This window comes from Carettochelys insculpta, chromosome 14 (genome assembly GCF_033958435.1).
Source record: "Carettochelys insculpta isolate YL-2023 chromosome 14, ASM3395843v1, whole genome shotgun sequence".
In the NCBI taxonomy this organism is placed as follows: domain Eukaryota; kingdom Metazoa; phylum Chordata; order Testudines; family Carettochelyidae; genus Carettochelys; species Carettochelys insculpta.
Window position 1 is genome coordinate 30,057,858 of NC_134150.1, and position 24,489 is coordinate 30,082,346.

Sequence of the window (24,489 nt, forward strand, 5' to 3'; positions counted from 1 at the left end):
CAATCTGAGGGATGAAACTTCTGGACTGGGTAGGCTGTTTAGACTGTTTGGTGCTCTTCCCTGCCATAGGCCTGAGCCATACACTTTTGTGGATCTGCCCTAGACTATAATCATTGCTAATTCCCTGACGGTAGTGATGCCCACTGATGTAGTGAGGCATTGTAGCCTTCCTCTAAGCCAGAGGAGGAAACTCTGCTCACCATTACACTCCATAATGTGGCTTATATTATATGTGTATGAAAATATTTATCGAGTAATGGACCAATTCTTCTTTCCTGAGAGAATTCCAGTCATGATGAAGTTCAGAGGGGAGTCAACATCTCCAGTGAAAGGAGTCTTCAACTTCATGGCCTTATAAATTCCTGATTGACAGCACCATTTGTGATATGTCAGACAAGGGCTCACTGTGCAGGCTGCATGGCCCCCAGTCCATCATTCCCTTCCTCAACAATCAGCCAGTTGGGTGAGGTGGAATGGGGGAGATGCGTGGGGCTTGACTTCTTAACTCAATAGTGATAATTTCAATCCCCATTGCCTTGCTACTGTACAATGTCATAGGTGGGAGAGAGTCATTAACTTAATGATTGAGAAGGAGTTTCCTCTCAGGGGGTTCTGAGAGGGTGCAGCAAAGAACCTTCAGGATTAATTTAGCAGTCATAGTTTTCAGGTATACTGAAAATATCCTGAGCCCACTGCTTCACTCATATGAGACAAGCACCAGGGCTTTGCACATGTGTATTCATTTATTCCATAAGAGTGGTTTTAATAAGCATTTTAATTATAAAGCCAGGGACACTGCCATGTTTCTGAGCTCTCCAAAAAGGAAATAAAACCCCCAACATTGTTATCTTTGCAGTTTGAAAGGAATGATTTCTTAAAACAAAATGCAGTTCATTCAGTATTTCTGGTGTCCTTTGAGTCTTGGTTCTATGAGGTAACAGACTGGCAAATTTAATTGGAATGGTTACAGATAAGTAAAGCAATAAATAGGTTCTCAGAACAATGGTAAGACTAAGGTACTGGAGTTAAAGCTTGATACTTTACTTCTTCCATTGTACTTCTACGTTTTACAAGTAAAATGAAAGGAAAAGGGATATTTTACAGTATGACTGTCAACTTTAGGTAATGGAACATGTTCAAGAGACCCTTTTATATTTGCAGCATCATACATGTTAATTAGAAGACGCTACATCTCTACTGCACTCTACAGCTGCCAAGCTAAAATAAATGTTGTTTGGTTGCAGATGACAGTTGACCAATGTGCAAACAAGTAAACAGATCTCTGTTAGAGAGGAATATTCTTCAGAGTTATCAAAAGCATGCAAGATTGGACTGAGGGAGTTGATTTACATGATTCCTTAATATTCTACACAATACCTGCAGTGCATAATGACAGTACTTCTGCAAGCAGCCCTGCTCTTTTGTGTGCCAGAAAACAGTTTTCTCTGACACAATAAATAAGATAAAACAAAGGAAGGAGGGCAGGGAGAGAGAGTATATTGCTGAAGAGAAGGCCAGTCTACAGAAGGAAGGTAAATGGGGAAAAAGTAAGACAGCGAAATTAAAAGATGTTAGAGAAATAAAATGGGGAAAAATAGAGAAGCAAAACATTCAAAGAAAACGATGAAACTGAAAGAATGACACAAATGACAGTGGAACAGCTAAACTAAAGAACTAGGGTGTTCTATTCACATGGATGTTAATTCTTCAAACATTCACTGGAGGTCTGTATTAGCATATCTTTATGATAAGTCCATTGTGCAAAAATGTCATGGTTTGAATTGTTTGCTTTTGTTGATTTATTCACTATTTCTGAGAGATAATAGAGTAGAATACATAGCTTTTTCAAGGAGATGTATGATATACGTAGACTCTTTGGATGCATGTTTATATGTAAAATGTATATACAAAACAGAAAAAATCAGAAAACACTGAAGGGTGATAGTCTTTTTAATTCTACAAGTATAGACAAACCTCAACAGCTTTGGGGCCATGCTGCAGTAATACTACTTCAAACTTGAATTCCCTACCCCTTCTTCAATTCCAAAAAGTTGGGGATCAGCCGGGAATAAAGCCAATACTGGGAGAATATTTCAGAAAGGGAACTGGTGAGCAAGGAAGAAGACTTAGGCATTGTACAGGCTGGCCTGGATCTGTGGGAATGAGTTACTGTTCTCTCCACCCAATCCCCCCATTATTGTATCAAATATGGATGGAGGATTTTCTGAAATTTTCCGATTGTTGCTTATATTTCTGCCTTGTTAGTAACATGGGAAGGAGTAAGAGACCAGACCCACTCTTACAGTTAAATGTCAGGGAAGTAAAAACATGCTTTGCTGTAGGAGACGTACTTATGACAGTTATTACCATCTGTGGAGCCAAGCTGGAGCTACAGTAAGAGTGAGAGACTGTCAGAAAATGCTCAGAGTGAGAGCAGCACCTACCTGTCACTTGCAGCCAGAGAATTCAGTCTCATGAAAGTGTATATTGTATTCTCCTTCAGTTTACCTGGACTCAAATATGGTAACGTATGTCTCCTTATTTGCCCATTATCTCAAGAAGAACAATAAAAAAAAAAGCCTTTTTTGGTAGACATGCAAACAGTGTTTTCTTTCTCTTTTTTCTTTCTTTCTTGGAGGGGCTCACATTTTTTAAGTTTGTTCTTAAAGTAATAGATAAAAAGCAATTATGTTAAATAAAAACATTTATTAGAGGACATAATTTTAAATATTTAATGATACAATTAAGTCTTATTAATGTAATGTTCTTTATTCGTCAACTAAAAATTCCAAAGGATAATTTTCTCTTTCATCTTTATTATAGAATGTTTGCCACAATTATTTGTTTTATATTCTTATAAATATTTGATGAATATTAGATATTTTAATTTTAAAAAAATGGGTCCTATTCATCAGGACCTTACTCCAATTATTGTGAATTAAAATATAGTTACACCAAAATAAAACTGGAGTTGCCAAAATGGTGAATTAGGTCCTGCCTAATGACAGAAGGCCTGCTCTGATTCTTAAGCAGTTAATTGAGAGCTTCGTCATTGACTTCTATGGGAGCCAAATCAGTGTCTATAATAGAAGACTGAGTTCTGGTGCACACTATATACAAATAATTTAGTTGTATTTAATTTCTTAATTCAGGACAGAGTCCTGCAGCCTCAATCCACCAGTGATTCCCATTTACTTTCCAGGAACACCTATAGGATTAGGTATAACAAGAAGTTCTGTGGCACCAAAGATACAGACTAACATGGCTACATCTCTGATACTGGTCAGGATTAGGTATATCATTCTGTATATGTAAAAATGATTTTATCTTCCTCTTTTACTCTAAATCCCTTAGATTCTTTTTTTTAAATTCCACAACTGCCCAGTCTTATGGCTGTCATGCTGACCAATATTGTATCTTTAGGTTCATATGGTCCTTTAGCTGTATCACCTGTTCTTTCTTGTCCTACATTTAGACTGCAAGTATTTGGAGGCAGGAACTGTCTTTGTTCTGTTTGTGAAGCACTTCATACAACAGGGTCCTGAGCTATGAGTGGAACTCCAAGCTGCTATAGAAGTACAAACAATAATATATCAGCTTACTTACACACCCATATTTATGTCGGTGATTTTTTGGAGTATATTAGAACTGAGGGATCAGGCCTTTAATAACCTCTATTTGAATAGCTCCACTTGTCTTACCAATATTTATGAAGCTTCCCTGTTATAAATGATATGTCACACTGCTTATTCTGTAGGTGAAGAACCATTGCATGAAGCCTGATCCAAAGTCTACAGGAGACAAATTGGAACCTTTTTTTCATTCACTCTAATCAGTTTTGGATTAGGGCATGACAGTAATGACAAATACAACTGGGTAGACAGACGCACAAGCATGGATGGATATATGAAAGATAAGAAGTGAAGGTAAAATAGCAAGTTTGCTGATGCTGAGGATTTGGGGAAGGTAGTTAAGGAGTCCCACATCTTCTGTTTCTTCTCCTGGCATGTATTATAATTTATGTGAATCTCACAAGAGAGAACATTTCACTGAGTCAGATCATTCTCCCGTCTGTGCTGACTCAGTCCTAGTGTCCACAGCACTTAGGTGTTTTATCTTAGTGCAGTACTAACAATTTGATAACATCAAGCTCTGAAATGAACTTATAACATTCTTAAGTAAGGGTTCAGAGAGACTGACAGAATTTCTGGGCCCCTGGGCAACAGCAGGGGTGTGTGGCTTCATGGTCCAGGAAGGGATGGGGTCTCAGGTGGAAGGGATGGAGATGGAGACAGCCAGCCCTTCAGTACCACCTGGACAATGCTGCACCCTCCCCAAGCCAGCCCTTGGACTTGTCTGGAGCATGCAGCCTTGAGCTCCACTGGCAATTTAAATGGTCCAATCTCTGGCGCTGCTGCTGCAGTGGTGGCCAAGAACCCTGGGGCCTTTTGAATTTCTGGACCCTGGGGCAGTTGCCTCCTTTGCCCTTCCTCTCCCTCCTCCCCACATCCTGTCAGTGGGCCTGTAAGGTCTATATGGAGGTTTGGCTCAATTGCTTCTATAACAGGCATTTGAGTTTGTCTTTGTTTCTATTTACTGTGCACTGTTAGCGATTTCTTGAAAATGAAAAAAGTCCAGTATAAATGATAGTTCAGCACTAAGCCATGGGGGATTTAAATAATTTATTTTCTCTTTCATCAGTGATATTTGTTGTACAGGTATTAGAAAATGATATAGAGAGAAGGTGGATATTTTATTTTTACCAAAATATTGCCTCTTAATCCTTGTTACAGTATCCGCTTGGGAGCCATAATATTAGCAGTTCATAGGGACAATCACTTTATGGACAATAAGCTGGCTTATTTTTACCTTTTTAAACATTTTTTAAAAAGGGTCTGGTAACAATACTTTGCTAAATAGGAATATACTTCTTATGAGGTGGCAATCTTCAGGGATGATGATCTGATGAGTAAACAAATAGGTTTATCTGTGTTATCGTAAATTTTCAGTTTGCTTCAATATATACAGGCGCTTCTCTTTATCCTTAAGGTTAGTAACGCAGGTATGCCCACAGTATAAGCAGGGCTGAGATTCCAGTGGAGCTTTATAGCAGAATGCTGACTGCTAAGCACATGCTATTTATCCTTCATTTTCCATCTCCTTCTATCAGGAACTGTTGATGGTATTATCAAAGCAAAAAAGCAGTCCAATAGCATTTTAAAGACTAACAGAATAATTTATTTGGTGATGAGCTTTCGTGGGACAGACCCACTTCTTCAGATCATAGCCATACCGGAACAGGCTCAATATTTAAGGCACAGAAAACCAAAAATAGTAATCAAGGTTGATAAATCAGAAGAAATATTATCAAGGTGATTTTTCTGATTTGTCAACCTTGATTACTATTTTTGGTTCTCTGTGCCTTAAATATTGAATCTGTTCCGGCATGCCTATGATCTGAAGAAGTGGGTCTGTCCCACGAAAGCTCATTACCTAATAAATTATTCTGTTAGTCTTTAAAGTGCTACTGGACTGCTTTTTTGTTTTGATAGTATATAGACTAGCACGGCTTTCTCTTTGTTATTGTTGATGGTATTGTTTCAGCTCTGTCTTCAGGCTGTGTATTCCTACATTCCCTACTATAAAAAGGTGAGGGGCCAAGGACACTAGCTGTGAAGATAAAATATGGTGTTATTTGTTATACTCTGAAGGTTACTTACAGGCATAAATAAGTGCAAATGTTGGATTATTTGTAATTTCCTGTCTTTAAATTATAATTTGAGGACTTCAGTAACTCAGCCAGAACAGGGGCCTTTTAAAAGAGTGGCTGGGTGAAATTCCATGACTTGCAACATGAAGGACGTCAGATTAGATGATCATGATGGTCTCTTCAAACTTTAACTTTTATGGGTCCATATTAAGTATATTTCTGAAAAGATCAAAGTACAGGTTGAACCTCTCTAGTACAGCATATTTGGGACCTGACCAGCAATGAATTTGCCAGGCCATAGGAGGTCAATATTGTCTAGCAGCATGGCCAACACTTCCACTGCCTACTGGGCTCTTAGAAGACATTGAGGGGTAATTTACAACTAAATTATACCACAGAACTCTGAGAGCCAGGACTGGTGACTGTAAACAAACTTTATGGGACAGTGGGGAAACTGTCCACGCCCATGGTACGTGTTCATCTGGCTAACTAAACTCATGCAGGATTACAGATGTTGCTAGATGAGAGAGTGCCAAATAAGACAGTTACAACCTTTAACAGCCAAGAGAGGTCTTTCCAGCTTTCAGAAAGCAGAGAATGGGAGACCTGCCATTTTGTTGAATTAGCTATTCCGTTATGTCTCCTAGGTGTCTTGCCAGATCCCCATGGAGGCATTACACTCAGAATCTGATCAAGGGGAATTATTCTACATAGTCACTGGCAAATAGTCATATGATACTTAGGCTACGTCTACACGTGCACGCTACATCGAAATAGTCTATTTCGATGAATAACATCTACACGTACTCCAGGGCTGGCAACGTCGACGTTCAACTTTGACGTTGAGCAGCACGACATCGAAATAGGCGCTGCGAGGGAACGTCTACACGCCAAAGTAGCACACATCGAAATAAGGGTGCCAGGAACAGCTGCAGACAGGGTCACAGGGCGGACTCAACAGCAAGCGGCTCCCTTAAAGGGCCCCTCCCAGACACAGTTGCACTAAACAACACAAGATCCACAGAGCCGACAACTGGTTGCAGACCCTGTGCATGCAGCATGGATCCCCAGCTGCAGCAGCCAGAAGCCCTGGGCTAAGGGCTGCTGCACATGGTGACCATAGAGTCCTGCAGGGGCTGGAGAGAGAGTGTCTCTCAACCCCTCAGCTGATGGCTGCCATGGTGGACCCTGCTATTTTGATGTTGCGGGATGCGGATCGTCTACATGTGCCCTACTTCGACGTTCAGCTTCAAAGTAGGGCATTATTCCCATTCCCTTATGGGGTTAGTGGCTTTGACGTCTCGCCGCCTAACGTCGATTTCAACTTCGAAATAGCGCCCAACACGTGTAGCCGTGACGAGCGCTATTTCGAAGTTAGCGCCGCTACTTCGAAGTAGCGTGCACGTGTAGACACGGCCTTAGTCAAATTACCACTCTCCATTATGTGCTGTATCTGGCAACTACAACTCTTTCATCTTCTGGTGCTAAAAGGACATGTCCCCATAACATGATGATTGCACCTGTACTATGGAACAGCTGTGTTTTATAGGCCCATGGTTTAGAGGCTTTATTTAGAACTTCTATAGAAAGCTATGGCAAAGTGGGGAAAGGAAATTAGAATAAAAGATTAATTTGCTAGATTCTAAAATTGCTAGGAAATTGAATTTCAGATCTTTACGTGAGCATTGGTATGCGGCTGGGAAGGTGGGTTTAAATACCTAAATACCTTTTGAGGGTCAGGTCTACAGAAAACATGTTTGAAAACATTTGTCATTCTACAAGAAATATAGGTGCTTTGTTTCTTATGGAAGTTTTATCTTTTTTCAATGTTCTCTCCAAGATGTCAAGCTCTATTTATATTTTTCACTCTTCATTTTCAGTGTTCTTTGCCATTCTTTCTTCAGCTTCCCACTGCCTGGTGCCTCTCAAACTTTTCTTATTTTCTGTTTCCTTTCTATCTCTTTTCAAGCACCTTTCTCCCCTGTATCCTGAAAATGTGGCTGTTAAACAGTTTAGCTTCATGACTTGCATTGAGTCTGGACTCAGTACAGAGCTTCCTGTCACTGGCTGACATAAAACAACTTGTCTAGCCAAGTAACTACACTATTTTTAGTCAGCACATGAGCAGAACAGATAGCTGAACTAGTGACTTGGAATTGAGGAAGGATGCAGTTTGATTGTACTCCTCTTCTGTATGGCCATGTCTATGCTGCCCCTCCCTTTCAGAAGGGGCATTTAAATGACGTGGATTGGAACTAATTAATGAGGTTCTGATATGAATATTCTGCACCTCATTTTCAGAATGGTAGCCAGTCATGCTTCGAATGTGCTGCTTTCAAAATGCAAACTGTCCGTATAGATGTGGGTGCTTCGAAATAAATCCCAGACTTCAAAACTCCCTTATTCCCAACATGAATTGGGAATAAGGGAGTTTTGAAGTCTGGGGTTTATTTCAAAGCGCCCGCATCTACGCAGCTAGTTTACTTTCCGAAAGTGTCACTTTTGAAGCACAACTGGCCACTATTATGAAAATGAGGTGAAGTATATTCATATCAGTGCCTCATTAACCAGTTCCGATCCAAGTCATTTAAACTCCACTTTTGAAAGGGAGGGGCATGTGTAGATGTGGCCTGTACGTCTATCAGGGAATCTTTGTAACTTTCTTTGTATAGGATAGGAAGTAATTTAAAAAAAAAAAAATGAAACAGATTCTAAAACAATATCCATTTATTATTAACATGTATTGTGGTATCCAAGCACCCTAATCAGAATAGGGGTTGCACATATATTTGTGCCAAAGAGTATCGTAGTTTTAGACGTAGCCTTTTACATATTACAGGATATGTATTATACAAGTCCTTTTGCCTGCAACCTCTTAAAAATTAAAGACTTGTAAACAGTAGATGCACCAGTTGGTCCTCAGCACTTAGGAAAATCAATATGCTTAGGAGCCTAACATTAGGCTACTATTTTGAAAATCTTGGCTTATGAGTGTGTTCGGCTGCTGGTTATGTAACTTGCATGTTGGGGAGGAGAAGAATTGGTACTGGCTGTGCTGTGTAGCTAGGAAACATATTCCTAAGGCACCTTGCATATTTGGTTTAAAAGATTATTGAATTCTGTGCGACTGAAAAGTATGTCAGAGTAAACACCTGAGAGATTCAGTCAATGATACATTTCTGTAAAAGCGATGATATGTTTATATATACACAAACAATTAATACAGTGAAAACTTCGTTTATATGCCATTTGAGAAAGGAGAGCAGTATTACAAATTACTTTGGGATTTGGAAGAATGACTGTTAGGAAAAAAAAATCTTTCCTTTAGATTGCAACTTGCTTAGTTACTGCACGCTAGAGGGCACTTGAAGTAGAGCAAAAGATATTTCCATAGCCACTGAAAAGGAACAAATCACCTGTATTTTGCTTATACATTGCAAGCTGAAAGCAAAGGATTAGGATGCTCAAATCACATCCAGAACGTTAATCAACCAAAAATAGGTAAGTTGATTGTTTCGTTTCATAGAACTTTCTTTTTATTTTGTCTTGATCTTAGTGTTTCACATAAAAATGTCTGTTTTCATAACAGTAAACTGTAGTTTGTTAGTCGATAACTAATCAAAATTGCAAATGAACCCTAGAAATAATAAGGTACTTAGTAATGTATTACTGTATTTTTATACATTCTAAAATATAACTGATGCATGTGAAAACCTTCTGGTGTGCAAACTGAAATTCAACAGACAATGGAGGGGATTCAAAAATAATTATGTTTGAAATAACTAAATGAAAAAATGTAGAAGAGGAAAAAATTCACTTAGGACACAAGGGCCCCTGGCCTGCAATTGAACCCAGACTTTGCACCTTCTGCCATATGATGGGCTATATATGGAACTCCACATGGGCATACGGATCTGATTGCAGAATCCAGACCCAAGCAGTTTGAAGTAACTTCAGTCGAAAGCAACATGCTGCTTGCTTTCACATGCATTTGCTGAACTAGAGTGGAAAGAGAGTACTTTAAATGACAAAGAATCCCCTTATTTGGTCATCTTGGAGAGTGTTTTTTAAAGTCTGCCCGTCAAGGTTTTCTGGTAGTGGTGGCTGAACCTTATCACTTCTGACACCTGGCCATTATGAAAATACACTCCTGTAAAAATCATTCACCTCCATAGGGTTTTCAGAAAGAAAGATTATTTATAGTTTTACCACCTTAAATAAATCAGGAACTGTAATGAATGCCTAAAGAAAAAAACCTATTATCAAAGACTTCTCACAACATTTTGCCTTTGTCCCTCATCCTAGCTGTAAGTGTAATTTAATAATGCTTTTATGAATATCAGCTGTCTTTCAGTAATTTTCCAAACACCTAGTGATCACTGTTTCTCATAGTAAATTGCTCAGGAATGTAAACCATTTGCAAGTACATTTTTATGGGTTGCAGGATGATAGTGCAATCAGTTTATCAGTTTTGTTGGCATTAGCTCTGTGGTCCACTAAAAGTGCAAATCTCATGCAGAAACATTTCATGTCTTTTCTCAGCCTTTGACATTTATAAATAGTCAAATCAAATACAATATTCTATTCCCTTGTTACTGAACACACATGAAAGTACAAAGCATGTTGGTCTTGAAAGTTATTTCAAATTCCTTTGGCTTTTGGTGCAATCAGATCCTTATGTTTATGTGGATTTCCATTTATAGGTAAATGTTGCCTGGTTTATATGGCAATGCCAAAGACCAAATAGTTTTCTATTAAATGAATATTTTAAAAAAATTCAGAAGGAGGGTTTGATGTTCCGCTTAATTTTGAGTGAAAAAATATGAGCTATATATAAAAATCTGAGTATTGCCTGAGGAAATAGTAGGCAGCTCTAGGGCACATTGGTGAAAGGATGGTGAAAGGGACAATTTTTAAAATAAAAGTTATGCTGCATTTTTTAAACAGCTTATTTTTAAGTGGTATTGCTTTTGAGAATTCATTTGCTATATTCCGAATGAATGTAAGTGGGAGCTGATCAAAAGCATGCTGAAATCCATGGAAGAAAGTCAACATATCCTCAGTGGGCTCTGGATCAGGCCCACATAGCAAGTCACAACTAACTTCAGCTACTGATATTTCAGATATCATGCTGTAGGAAGTAATTTTTTAATGAAAGGTCTCAGGGGTTAAACTCTAAGAAATTAATTTACTTGATGGGTTCCCTTCTTCACCTGCCTTTCCCATTTCAGATTCTCAACATTTGTATTATTATTTAAATCATTGTTATCATTTTCATCACTAGCCAGTCCTTACGACACTTGATTGTTTGCTGAGATACCCCCGTGGGCTCACTTCAAGCCATTTCTATTTTCTTTTTTAATACAGCGCAACCTCTTGTCTGTTGTCCACGGTAAACTGTTTATGGCACTTGTTTTAATCTTGAAAAGCTGGCAAATGTACAAAAATAACCTACAACCTATTTTTTCAAAGGGTGAAAAGCTATTTGTATGCTATTGTATTCCAGATGGTTTCAGAAGGAAACCAGACAGTTTCTGCTTCTATGTCACCATGAGAAGTTCCATTAGTTGCCATCTTCCTTATTCATGATCAGAACAAAATATGAAGGAAAAAAAATCTTTTCCTGAGAAAGAAAAGTAAATAACTTCTATTTCATGCGGATCCTGATCAGTCACAAATTGTATCTTGTAAAGGTCTTGGAGAAATTTCCTAGCACAGAGATATAGTGTTCAAATATTAAATCGTTTTACCGTATGTGCATCTAAAAGGCACCCACATTTTAAAAAAATCCTTTAATTATTCACCTATATTTTGCCTCTGATGCTCTTTATTCTACCTTTTACTTCCGATCTTAATTTCAAAAGCATATTCTCTTTTTACTTATCACGGCTTTTCCTTGCTTATTGAATCTATTCACAATTTTTAAAGGGGAAACTATCTTTGGATACTTCTAGTGCCACTGAGTATGCTATTTACAAAAGTGTATTATCATAGGTGGAATTTTTGAAATTAAAAAAATCCCCCAATTCTCTTCTTCACTCCCTCTCCCTCATAAAGTTTTTGGTTTAGAAATATGGGGCCAGATCTTCCAAGCTGCTAAGGTTTAACTTATCTGAGGATTTGCCCCTACAAAGGAATCTCAACATGGCAGAGAACCACGTTACTCAGTCAATCTTTCCAGCTAGTGACTGGGGAAAAGGTATCTTGACTATACCTCCACAATCTCTATCTCCCAGAATAACTCTTCAGAATTATTCTGTGATCTGTATTATGCAGGTGATTAAACTAGAGGATCACAGTTGTCCATCTTGCCTTGGAATCTATGAATTATTATATATTTTTTTAAATTAACTCAATCCTTCCCCCTCCCCCACTGGAAGATGAAGAAATTTCCTGTTTTTCCATATAAACTAAATATGTATTAAACTTTACGTAAGTGAGGGCATTCACAAGTGTTTTGAGAAGCTGTCATTAATATCCAGAAGTAAAGTATGCCTCACCATGTCCTAGCTGAAGCTGGATAAGTAAAAATTTGGACTCTGAAGGAAGCAAATGGGGAAAAAATGGAACTCAGGTTTTTCTTCTCCATCCCCTGGAAAATTCAGACTTCAAAATGCCAGGCACTGTTTCCTACACTTTTGATGGGTTTTATAGATTTTCAAAATTAAAATTTTGTGTAAAAAGGAAATCAGCTGTTATCTGGAATACTGCACATCACAGCTACAGGGTCCTCAATGTCATAATAATTACTGGCATATAAAAAGATTTAATAGGCAGCCTTGGCTTTATGTTTATCTCTTTCCCTTACGCAGGAATAGGAGGCTCCATTATTCACCTTCCATCCATAATCGAGTCTTAAAAGACCCTTTGCTCTTACACAATCATGACACCTCACTATGTTTGAAGTTTACAGAGATTCCTCTTCAAAGCCTGAGCTTGAGGCCCCCAACAGTGTTGTCATAAGAATAGATCGATTAAATAAATTACAAGCATATCTCCCTCAAAAACAACACGCTAACCTCAACAATGAAAAAATTTAAGAACTCTGCCCAAATGAAAAATATCCTTAGTAAAAGAGGTTATTTGGTATAGGCCTACCCCGAAGCCCTCTTCTTTGCTGTCACACAGTACTAAAGGAGGTGGAATCAAAATGTGCTAGACTATATTGCTTTATAAAACTAACTTTCAGAACCATGATATAAAAAAATTGCAAACAAAAGTCCTGTAACATTCTCAAAACAGCATACACAGAATTATATACTGACAAATTTGAATATTATACATGCATGTGAGTGCATGTGTATTTTCCAAAGAGAACAATGCAAAGGCAGGTATTTTCCAATGTGCAAACAAAAGGAAAACATATACTCTGTTAATAGATTTTCAGGGCCAGAAGGGATCATTATTATCAGCTAGTCTGACTTGCATAACAAAATTCTTTTGTTCTTTTGTACAGAAACTTCATTATGGGCTCCTTCTATAGGTGCTGAGCACCCGCGCCTTTTATTAAAGCAAAAAGGAGTAGAGGGTGCTCTGTACTTCTCAGAAGAATTCAGCATATTGTGCGATTGGAATGTGTAAAATCACAACAGGCAATCAGTGATCACAAACTGGAGCTAGAAACTAGGACCCATAAGGTCCATTGTAAACCCAAGACGCCCAAACCTATGAAGAGAACTTCTTACGATGCAATTGTCCCTTAATGCTGCCACATCATGGTGTACTGAAGGGACCTAGCCTTGTTCCACCCGACGTGAAAGCTCTATAATTGGGTCACCCAGCAGAGCTATATTTGTAGAACACTGGATGTGGGCCTATAATTATAAGGGAAATTTTGGACTTTTGCTTGTACACATTTTATTTTTACATATAAATGCTTTTAAAATAGCTCCCTCAGCATGACTTCAGGCTTCTGTCATTTTTCCCCCAAACTTATATATTTTTCTTCTCTCTTTTCCTATTGCTTTCCCAATACTAATTAATAATACACCCCCTGCATTCCTCCTTTCTCCTGTCTTTCTGTTTTAACACACTGGGAGGTCTGCATCCTCTGACCCTCTTTCTCACTCCCCTCATTTCCCCTTTCCTTCATCCCTTCATCATCACCTCCTAATCCTTTCCTATCTTTTCCTCCCCCTCTCACCAACTCCTCACCATCCTGTCCTGCTGCCTCCCTCTCCATCTCATTCCACTCAGACTTCTCCTCCCATTATCCCTCTTCCTCCTTACGGGTCTCCCTCCTCTCTCAGCCCCTGTTTTCCCTATCCTTTCTCTTTAGGTTCTTGTATCGCATGCACTGCCCTGCTTTCTGAGTGCCTTTCCAGGGGGACACAAAGTGACAACTCTGTCACACCAGCTTGTAAAGCTTCCTCCCCAACCCTTCACCTCTCATCCGGGGGTGCCTCTACCTCTTGGGGACTTGCTCTTCCTGGGCTAGGTTGCCTTGAGCCTCTTCCCACTGAAGGCTCCCCTCTCCTTTTGCTCCCAGTCTCTCTCTCCCACTCCCTGACCCTCAGGAGCAGGTCTCCCACTCAGTTGCTGTGATGACTTCTCCCTTATCTCACTCTCTGCCACCCACACACCTCTGTTTCCCTGCACACATTTCCCTCCCTTGTCACTCTCCCCATATTCCTCCCTTCTCCCCCCACAACCCTCTCCCCTCCTGTCTCCCCACACATCCCTCTCTTGTCTAACCCCCACACTCCACTCCTCTGTGTACTCCCACACCTCTCCTGTCTCCCTCATGCACCCTCCCCTCCCTTGTCTCCCCCTTACATTCCTCTTTGTCTAGATCCCCACCCCTTCTCCTGTCCCACCCCCAACACACTCCCCTCCCGTCTCTTCCACCCCATCTCCTGTCTCGCCCCCCATACACACTCCTCTCCCGTCTCCCCTTCACATGTCCTTCTTGTCTACCCCGCACACCCTTCTCCTCGTGTATCCCCACACTTCTCTCCTGTTCCCCCCACACCCGTCTCCTTCCCAGCTCCCCAAACACTCCCGTCTCCCCCCACTTCTCTGCCCTTTTCTCTCCTGTGAGCGCCCAGCCCCCCCCCCCCCTTCTCCTTCCCTCCTCCCTGCGCCTAGACAGCCCCCGAGGCGGAGCTCGGGCATGAATGGGTCTGGAATGTGTGGAAAAGTTGTGCGCTTACTAGCTTGGCACACCAGCCCAGCCCGCTCTGCGCCTCGCCGGGCGCCAGCCCTGCCTCCGAGCGCAGCCCAATAAGAGCTGTCAGGGGAGGCTCCCCGCTCACTTTTCCGCCTCGCTTCACAGTTCCAGCGGGCAGGCGGGCGCGCCGGAGCGCTCAGCCCCTGCGCGAGTGGATTTATTCGGGCTCTCCCTGGCGATGGGCTGCAGCCGCCGCTGAGCCGCGTACGGGGAGACCTCGCTCACCGCGCGGGCACGACCAGCCGAGAGTCCGCGGGAGCCGCGTTTTCTCCTCCGGCGGCGGCGGCAGCGGCGGCACCTGAAAGCATGAGAGAAGCCTGGAGGCTCCTGCCTACCCGGGGGGGCCGGCTCGGATCTGCCTCCCCCTGAAGCGGAGCATCCCGAGCCCTGCCCGGCTACCCGGACGCGTGAGTATCTGTGGCTCGGGAGCTATTGCGGGCTCGCGCCCTGAACCGGGCTCGGGCTGGCCGCGCTTGCAGCCGATGCCTCGTTAGCCTGGCGTGCAGTGGCTCCTGCGTGGGGGTTCCGGGAGTGGGGAGCCGGTGGGGGTTCTCCGGCTCGGCGGAGCTGGGTACCACCGGGGCGGTGCGCTGGTTTGGAGTGCCCGTTTCCTCCCCGGGGGGTGCTTTCCTTGCTCCGGCGCATCTCCGAAGTGGCGGCCGGCGGGGAGCAGAGGCTACATTCCTGCATGGAAGTCCGTGGCAGTTTCCGTGCTCAGCATGAAAATCAGCCCCCGGCCAGATATCTCAATGACGGAGGTTAGAAGAATCATAAGGGTGGCGGGGGCGGTTCCCTTCCCCCCATTTATCCCTCCAGACCCTTGGGTCAGCCAACCCCCCCACCAGTAAATCCATGGGTGGATTTGGCTCTGATGTAGCCTTCTCCTTTCTGAAAGGCGAGTCTCCCGCCTGCTCCCTTTCCCTGCGCTGGGGCGGCAAGGGCGCTTTAGCCACCAGGAGCCGAGAGGGGCATCCCTTTCCCATAAGTTGGTTTTCGTTCCCTGTCCCTGGTGACTCAACAGTGGAGGCACCCGGCTGAAACTTGGGAGAGGGCGCAAAGCCCTTAGCTCCAGTTGCTTGCGAGTTGCATCATTACGGAGGCTTCTAGACTAGAAGGCAGGAGTTTCTCCCCCTAACACGGGCTGGTCCGTTAACCCTTTCGGCCACTGAGCCAGGCAAGGACTAACTCGTTCTGACCTCCTGCTTGGCTCTCACATCTGCCTGGTGGTAACAGCCCAACCGGGAGACCCGAGCTGTCAGCAGATAGCCTCCCTGCTAGGCTGTATCAGCTCTACAAGAGCAAGAGTCACCGAATCAGACTATCGCAGTGCAAAGCTTCCGAATAGAAAACTCATGGCCTTTTATTTCCCTGTGGCTAGTATAAAGGAGGATAACCCAAGTCCTTATTCAGACACTACAACTATGAAGATGCCCCACTTAACATAAGCAAGGACTCTGTGTGACTGATGGCCGTTGAGGCTCTTCTAGACCTTCTCTCATTTTAAACAGTTTACATGAAGTAGCAGAGTCAACAGGATTGAATCTATCCGAAGTGGCAGTTAATAGCATTATAAAGGAGGGGTCTGCTTACCAACAGGTATCAGATTCTCCATACCCTTGATATGCCCCCTTCCCCCCGTTCTCTGTGCTTTCCCTTCCTCTAAATATAAGAATTTAAACTTTAATAAAATCTGACACCTTTAAGCAGCCAACTTGATGAGTACATCAATGGCTAGCCATTTGTCTTCATGGGCATCATTGCCAGCTGTTTCCTTGGACTGCTGAATGTAAGAAACCAAATAACATTAGCTGTCTATTGTTTTCAAATCTACAACATTAGCGTTTAATAGAAAGCCTGCTAACAGCTGCTCATTTCAATTTCAATTAAAGCATATAGCTGATAAATAACAAAGCAATAGATAAAAATCCTCTTAATTTAACTCATCCTCTTTTGTAAATTCATGAGGAGTTTCTTGCAATAAGGGTGAAGAGAAATATGTGATTCTTTCCTATGACAACAAATCTGAAGAGATTCCTCTACCATCCATTGTTAGCAACAAGATGGGTGTTTTGGGTTTGTTTGTTTTTTAAACAATTGGCTTCTCAGGAAATGTAGTTTTACTGTAAGTAGTGAGCAATCAAATAAATAAAAGCAAGCAAAATAGTCCCAATGTACTTTTCAGCTGTCTTAATGACAGAAATTATCAAAATGGCTAAATGCATGGATGGTATCTTGCACACATGTTGAAACATTACTCATCAAATCCAGAAATACAAAATCCGATAACATCAATATCCACAAGCTCTCTACAATGTCACCCCTTGGCCTAATTGTGTGACCGTTTCAACCTTAAAGCCAAATCCATATAAGTATCAATTCTCTTTAGATAATATTCTAGAATAGGATTTTTCCATCCATTCAACCTCACAGTTGTGCCTCACTGAATGCAGAATTACTCATAATCTTCCCCTCTGAATATAGCTGTTTGCTTTTTAATATTGCTATTTATTGAAGCACTTTTCAATCTTTCTGCAATACTTACATTTATAACATTTATAGGCTTTAATGGATTTCATTTTCTGTTTGTAAGTTCAGGGCCCCATGCAGCTATGCTATCTAGAAGCTGCCTTTTGTGGACATAGGTACATTATGACAGCTGAGTGAATAATTTATTATTAATTGAAATGTGGTGTTAGTCACAAAAAAAGCTATTTGGGAGGTTTCTTATGTTAAAAAGCCGTTAAATAAAATAATATTGTTTTTAGCTGCTTAACAAATGTTGATGCTGTTTATATAAAGTCTCCCTATGATTTATTGGTAGTCATTTTCCATTGACATTAAACATCTTTTAAAAAAAATCTTTATAGAACTATATGGGAGGGAATCCTTAGCAGATGATGTCTCTTGACGCTTTTCCAGATCACTTCAGTACTGCCAACCCATACTCACTATCTCTTCCAAAAAGCCTATAAGAGGGTGTCCACAGTCATAGACCAGGTATCAATTTGCTTAGTCTTTGTTTCCATAAAATTTTCCAATGGTATTACATCACTACAAAATTAATAAAAGGCTTAATGATTGGACGTTTTATTTGTCTCACTGTTGGCATTCTTTGCAATCTTGTTAGACAATGTATTGGTTACGTTTCTGTTGCTTACAGATCTATCTATCCACATGTAGATGAGCACACACAAATGCACATGCACACAATGATACAGCTGTAGGTATATTACTTTTAGAGAAACTATATTGCTTTCTAGAGAATTCTGTCTCTTCTATCACCATGGAATTGTCTATTCCCTCATAAAGATGTTGATTCCTGAAGATCCTCATACCCTGTGTCTTTTTTCTGGGAATTTTTAGTTAGCTGTTAGAATGAGGGGCTTAGGGCGCATCCATATGACCCTGGATATATACAAATAAGTAGAAGATCTTGTGCTATAACCCAGCCAGCAGTAATACCACTTTACTTCCCATCATGAATATGGGGGGGGGGGGAATTTTATATATAAGAACAAGAATGGATCTTTGACAAGAGACAGAGTCAACCTAAAGTGCTCTTGGTGCTGCAAATCTTTAACAGTTATGACAAAATAAGAGTATCTATACAAATACTTCCTAAGAAAGCAACTGCTAATGCTACCTAGTATAAATGTTAATGTCTACTTACAGCGTTTTGTATAACCAATCAGATATTATGATATATACAAGCCACAGGTATATTGTGTTGTATTTTCCATTTTAAAGCATCCTCATTATAAAGGCTGACCTTTTGGACAAACTTTTAATAGCAGTTGTATGCACCTTGATTATATCTGCATTACAGAAAATCATAAAAGACTTTGTGAGATTTGAATTTGCAAATAACACATTAATTTTACCAGTGGGAGGGGAACTCTTAAGACTTTTGGGTTGCAGTGTTTTTAAGCATCATTGCTATCATAAATCTGCATAAGTAGAATTCAATTAGATGATGTAAATTCAACATGTTTTTAGCCTTGTTGCCATAGAATAAGTGGTACACTTCATAGCTTTCTAAACATAAGTATTAGAGGAAGTTTATCCTTTAGAAATTGAACAGAAGAGTCAATACAGTATACTTTTTCAGCTATTTCCCCCCGTTCTTGAACACTTAGGTTTCTTAGTTTGATTAATCAAGTTAACAGCACCCACACAGTGGCCTTTCAACTACAGATGCAATTTTAACTTCCAAGTATTTCTCACTGGAATACAGTGAAAAGAAGGGCTGACATAGAAACATAGTCCGTAGACATGATCTGAAGAAGTGGGTCAGTCCCATGAAAGCTCATCACCTAATAAATTATTTTGTTAGTCTTTAAAGTGCTACTGAACTGCTTTTTTTGTTTTGATAGTATATAGACTAGCATGGCATCTCTCTGTTACTGTCCTTAGACATAGTTTACCAGCAGTGGATTTTATATATATATATATAATATGGCAGCTGACTCCAATTAGAGTACCAATTCCTGCTTGCCTTACTCATGTGAGTAGTCCATTGCTCTCAATTACCATTTTATGGCAATGGTACTACTTGCAGAACTGGCCCTAACAAGGTGCTAAGCACCGCTTATTCCCACTGTAGTCTATGGGAGCTGGGATGCTTAAAGTCATAGTTGATTGGGCTCTGAATTACTTATATGAACAGGATTTGGCTCAGGACATGCAAAACCTATATTGCTTTTCCTGTACTGCATTTATGCATTTCTCAGGCCAACTTCCTCCACTATTCCCAAAATGTTAAAGGGAATATGCTTTGTGTTTTGTTCAGGATACTACTCTCAATGGAAGCAGTTGGGTATTGTGTTAAAAACAGTATCTCTTATCAATTTTTACTTGATCAGCTTACTTGTAGTTTTCAGACTTAGTGGTGAGTAATTAAATTCAAGCAGGTTAATTTTAAGGACTACTATATAGCTTACTTTATGGAACTTGGCCGACAGTTTGAATCTATTTTTAATCACTTTCACTTTGCTAGTGCTAATGTTTAATCATACAAACACGTATGTACAAACTAACTGCCAACATGTAAAGCAAACTGTCTACTTTTAGAAGTATGCAGTTCATAAGTTTTGCCAGCAAATACACACTTCTGACAATGAACCTAATTATTATGGATTGAAAATATCTGGTCATTATTTTCTTTCAATTAACCACATGACCAATGCATCTTAATTTCTACCCTGGCTGAATTTGAAATTTGTAGTATAAAGCCTGTGATCCTGTGGTCTTTAATCTCTGGAAGCAGGCATCAAATGTAACTCAGAGGAAGAAATATAGTTCAGCTTTGCAGATGTAAAATGCCAAAAATAAATATAGGGCCTGATTCTACTCCTTCAGTGAGAGAACTTCCACTGCCTTCAGTGGTGCATGATCAAGATCTTAAATTCTATTTTCATATATTGCTGTTAGAGAATATTAACCAAACTTTAGCACAGCAACCATAATTACTATGTGCTGTCTGCAAAGACCAACAATATTACTTTTCCCTTTTTTGTATGGATTTTCATTCTCTGACATTTCAAGAGAAAATTCATATATAAGTGGTCTTTAAACAAGTGTCATTGTGGTCATATTTCAGGTTGATATAAAAGGTTATTTATGTGACTTTGTTTAATTGTGCATGATAGGTGACATTCTCTAAAGAAAATCAAGGAAAGAACAATAATGGTTTCTGTAGTATGTCAATGGATTACTAAAAAAAAAATGAGAAACCATATTTATGTCCTCCATTAATAGTAAAACAATTTTCAATAAGAACAGGATAAGCGCATCTCAGTTGCTCAAAGTCGGATGATAAATGATGCCCTAGACAGAGGATAGTTAACACCTAATTCTCAGTCACAGCCAGTCTGTTTGCTTTTTAAGAGCTCTCTACATGCGATGCACAACATGCATACTCCCCTTCCACCTTTAAAAATGTTATAGATCTTTCCAATTAGTTAATACACCTGTATAAAACTAGAATTGGTCTGAGAGATGACATTGGCAGCAGGTAAAACTATTAAATCTACACATAGTTTAGTATTCTCTTTTGGTGGGAGGAAAAGTGCTTTAATCACAGAACAGTAGAAAATTTTCAAAATGAGTTCATATTAATTCCCTTGCTATACAAATAAAATGAAGTAGATGTGACCATATTGCATTTTAGTCTTATAATCTATGAGAATGCTTTGGTGGTTCACATGGAATTTGACATTTCTCCTTCTCTCTGTTTTGAGCTGGCATCAGCTTCTCAGCACAGCAAGGTGGAGGTGAACTGACACACATCAGTGGGAAATCTGACCCTCAACCTCTGGCACACAAACTTTTATTATATTTTTAACTAGGCTTGACATGCTGAAATGCACAAGCATGGCACATAGTGTGTAGTATCAGTTTATTTTAATGCAGTGTTTCCGTAGTATTTACATGAAGTCACTAGAATGATATAAATAGTCATTACTTTGGAAATGAAATGTGATCAAGCAAGTTGTATTACTAAACATGTAAATTCAGGGGATGCCTTTGAATAATACTTAGCACAGGGGGGCCCTGTGCCATGTGTGGGGGTCCTAGACACTCTTGAAAAGCAAATGATATATTGGGAAAACATGAATGGTTTTGAAGTGCTAAGAACAATACAAAATCAACTGGTTTTGATGATGCATTTAGGGGATAGCTCTGCGAGGTGGTGAACACTTCTACTTTATAGTGGTAGTCCTGATTCAGAGGCGTAGCTGCGTTAGTCTGTTTTAGCAAAAACAATACTCGTGCTTAAAGTTCACATTTGCTAAATTGGAGCCTGTGGCTAAACTATCAAAGGATTAAACTGTGTTGGACAGGATCATCCTACCAGTTAGAAGCAGGGAAAAACTCCTAGATCCCACACTGATTCTACCCTCTCCCCTTCACAGAAGGCAGACTGTAGGCACCTTCAGAGGGGGTTTTCAGTACATAGCCATTTCAATGAATTATGCAAATAGAAAGAATTATAGTTTTATGTAGATATTGTCGGTCTTCACATTATGCAATTAAGTGAATAACAATGGACAATTTGCTATGGTATTTCATTGGCTTGGAATGGGTAAATTTGATTTAGTGAGTTATAAAGTTTAAGGCAGAAGGGACCACTAGATCATTTAGTATGCCCTTCTGTATGTCACAGGACATCTACACTATCCAGCAGCTGCATACTAAACCCAACAACAGAACATAGACTGAAGTGCCATGGCTCACAAGAGATTAGTCTGGTATTCCCCACAGAGAGGGTATAGAAGGGACTGAGGGGCACCAGTTCCTGAGATCCCCCATAATGGCAGGAAAATGGTGAAGTGAATCAATCTCCTGTCATTCTGACTCATGAACCAGCTGTGGAATGATCTGATTTCAGGAGAAGCCTTGTCTCCCTACCAGAGCATTGACTGTATGTTTTCTCACAGAGGAAGAAGAGGAAGGGAAAATGAGGCAGAGTAATGGTATAGATTGCAAATCTCCCACACCTTAACTTTATTTTTGAAAGAACAAGGTGATGTTGTTTTAGGCAGTTGTAATCTTGTGGGCTGTTGAATAACCACCACCTTGAACATGGTTAGGGAGGGGAGTGGAGAGAGAGGGACCTCTTCAGAGGCTATACTGAAGAAACGATTGTGTATACATGTGTGCATGGACATAGCTCTTTCGGGGCAGGCTTGTGTAAATTCTAACAATACAATATTGCAGCTTAAAATACTCCTTTGCAGAACTGGGAGAATTGTTCACCCCTTCTAACTATAAAAAGCAGCAATGCATGACTAAGCTTGAAAATTAAGGCAGCATGTCTTTACACTCTCTCTCTCTCTCTCACAGAGAGTGTTAGAGTGTGTGCGTGGGACGTAGCAGTTAAGAACAAATCTTTACCAGGGTGTTTCTTGGCCCTTTTCTCAAAATAAGTCATTCTTTTTCAGTCTGCCTTTGGCTTCGTTTTTGATGAAACCATGACTGCAGTAAATTGCCATCAGCAATATATACCAGTAAACTAGTACAAATGATTTGCATATATATTTGATAATACTCTGTCCTTATGACATTGCTTGGTTAGTGGAACTGACTATGGGAAGGTAATACCATTGGAAGAGGGACCCTGTTATGTATCATTCTTTGTGTATTACTTATGCAGTGTCAAAAAGCACACTGAGTCAAACTTAAGATGTTAGCCCTACAAGCTTGCAAACAAATTTCAGGCACAATGCAATTGTTGTGAACAGGAAAAATTTTGGGTGGGGAAGGGGAAGGATGAAGATGTTTTAGGGTCAGTGGCATAGCCAATTGTGAAATCTTGATGGTTCTGTTTAAACAATTTATTTAGGTTTTTCAGTGGCAAGTTACACAGGCTACATCTACACAGCATGCTGCTGCCGGCAGAGTCGTGCAAATAAGGGCACTTGACAATGCAAAGACGGCGCTCATTTGCAAATCATGAACCTCTTTTGCATACTTTCACATTATTGCTGTCCTGGCTAAGGCTTTAGTGCACAAAACAAGCTGTGTAGATAGGGGTCTGTTGACCAGACCCCCGCTTCTTGAGATCCCCTCGCCTTTATCCCCGACAAAATGAGGGATAAAGTGCTGTTGACAATGAGGGTCTTGGTTGACAGACCCCCACCTACACAGCTTGTATTGTGGTAACAGAAGCCTCTGCCAGGACAGTGATCACATGAGAGTATGCAAGTGAGTCGCACTATTTGTAAATGAGTGCCTCATCTGCACTGTCAAGTGCCCTCATTTGCATGACCCTGCCAGCAGCAGCATTCTGTGTAGATGTAGCCCTACTGAATATTGGAGGGTTGCTAATACTAGCAAAGATTATGCACACAGGTAAGGAGTGGGGTATCAGACCCATGTGTTTTTACTGTTGACAAACTTCATGGTTTACTAAACTGAAAGGATAGGATCAGCAGAGGGAAGATAATTGTGCCTCGCACAGTGGGAAGGGTCTGCATCACGCTGCTGTCATCCTGTTAGAAGCCTTAAAAAAAAGTCAACTAAGGAGCACCAGTGGAAGCATTGCCCATGTACGGTGACAAATGTAAAACTAGAAAGGATTGAGCTTGAAGGACACATAGAACAGTGTAACTCCAAAGAAAACAGAAATGATATTCTAGCTACTGTATAAAGTAAGCAGGAAGGGGAGAAAGGGCTAAAAGAAAAAAATATTAACAATAGTGAGGAAGAAAAAGCTTCCACGTGTTGACAAAGGAGGCACAATGTAAAGTACAAAAGTGTCTACATTGGCTATTAAATTATTTTTTGCAGATTTTTTTCATATTTTTACTCATTTAGACTGCATGCTTCTTTTCTGACAACACAAAGTACTAGGCAGAGTGTCATTGTTGATGAGTATATTCCAAATAAAGGGAGCCAATGGGAGGATATTAACTATTGTAAAGGGTTTTGATTCTCTGTCTTTTTGTATTTTCCTAACCTGAGTGAAAGTTGTCATCTAAAGCCCTACCTATCCTCTTTCTTTCTAGCAGGGACTTGAGGTTTTTCAATGAAATTTGCTGTACAGGGCAAGAACTCCAATGTGAGTCTGATGGAATTTTGTGATTTCGGGAGCGCCTACAGTACAAAG

The 24,489-nt window shown here is 40.3% G+C and overlaps 1 protein-coding gene across 1 annotated transcript in view; it reads left to right on the top strand.

Annotated features, from left to right (window-relative positions):
- Window positions 1-15,007: 15,007 nt before the first annotated feature.
- CDH8 (cadherin 8) overlaps window positions 15,008-24,489 on the top strand; it is a 260,715-nt gene continuing 251,233 nt past the window's right edge. Inside the window, exon 1 of the mRNA XM_075009191.1 lies at window positions 15,008-15,286. The gene's annotated coding sequence lies outside the window, so the exon portion shown is untranslated. The remainder of the gene's footprint in view (window positions 15,287-24,489) is intronic.